Here is a 1,569-nt window from a genome sequence, read left to right on the forward strand (position 1 = left end):
TGTAATGTATATAAACATTAAATTGCAGTGATGTATACCTGAAATTAATAGGATATTATTTAAATTATGCATCAATAAAATATAATAAATACAATAAATGCAATAAAAATACACAACAGATATAATAACATGCCAGATCTATTTATTTTTAAAATTTAACATTTCAGAGTCATTTGATAATCAATTATCTGAACAGACTAGTGAGTGAGCTTCTAACTGAATATAGGTAGTATAAATGAAAAGTACAAGCTTCCTTATCTACTATTGTCTGTGTAATCAGTTTGCCTGTAAAGAAGGACCCAATTCATGTTGTAGTGTTTTTAAATACCCTGGAATTAGCTTTCTTATCACACATGTGCTAAAAAAATTATATTGACATTTTTATTGAAATGTAGCAGGGCTTTTCTCTAGAGTTGGTTCTGGATCTGTTTGATTTTTTACTGTTTTACCTGTAGTTACTAATAAAATTAAAGTTACAAAATATTATATTTATTCAACATTTTAAAATTTCTAATAAACTATATACAATATATTAAAATATGCACTTAAGAGTGATTCAAACATGTGCATTTTTCTTGATAAAAGTTCTAAACTATAACTTGTTTACACAATCTTTTATTTTAAATCACTACCTATGTAAGATTCGGTGGCTAGAATGGTTACTTGTTCTCAGTAGACTAAAGGATCAATGCAGTCTGTCAAATACTATTTTTAGTTGTACTGCTATTGTTTTTGTGTCTTTTTTCTCTAATGAGCATATACAACTATTAACAGTAATATAGGATAAATTCATTAGAACATACTTGATTGTGATTATGAACTTATTATTTCCTCAAATTATTTTTGTGTGAATGATCTACATAAATGTTTCAAAGAATGTATTTTTTTTTTGCCAAATTTATTTGATTTTTAATAAATGATTATTTTTTTGGTCTATGGCCATGCTACCCTGAACAAGCCCGATCTCATCTGATCTCAAGCTAAGCAGGGTCGGGCTTGGTTAATATTTGGATGGGAGACCACCTAGGAAGACTAGGTGCTGTAGGCATAAAAAAAAACTTAAAAATAAAGGATTATAAGCTGACAAGGTCCTTGCAATCTGTGAGGTCAACCAAGGATTGTCTCATCTAAAAAAAATAAGTTAATTAATTTATAAGTGATAACTTTGTCATTCTAAAGTCATGAACAATAAGAATAATATGAAAGAAGATCAATATTTTTATGTGTGGTAAATTTTATGTATATGTATTATGAAAAATTAAGCTTCAAGGATCATTTTAAAAAACATCACAATGAATATTTCTAAGTATAATCAGTCATATTCTCCTAGGGTATGATTTCCCACTGGAGAAATTGGGATTCTGATGATTTGAGATGACATATTATTGTGGTGGAGTTAATGCAGCATCCCTGTTGCTTAACTCACTCTCAGGGAGTAATTTTAGACCTAGGAGAATTGTTTCATTATATCTTAACATGAATTAGGTGACATTTTTTAATTATTTATTTTTATCTTAATTATTTGAATAATTGCAATTGCAGATGCATCCTTAAGAGTGAAAATACCTA

At 28.0% G+C, this 1,569-nt stretch overlaps 1 pseudogene; it reads left to right on the top strand.

Annotated features, from left to right (window-relative positions):
* The first annotated feature begins 931 nt into the window (after positions 1–931).
* Positions 932–1,048, top strand: LOC120615928 (uncharacterized; annotated as a pseudogene).
* Positions 1,049–1,569: the final 521 nt, after the last annotated feature.

The sequence above is a fragment of the Pteropus medius genome, unplaced genomic scaffold (genome assembly GCF_902729225.1).
Source record: "Pteropus medius unplaced genomic scaffold, Ma_sr-lr_union100, whole genome shotgun sequence".
Taxonomy (NCBI): Eukaryota; Metazoa; Chordata; class Mammalia; order Chiroptera; family Pteropodidae; genus Pteropus; species Pteropus medius.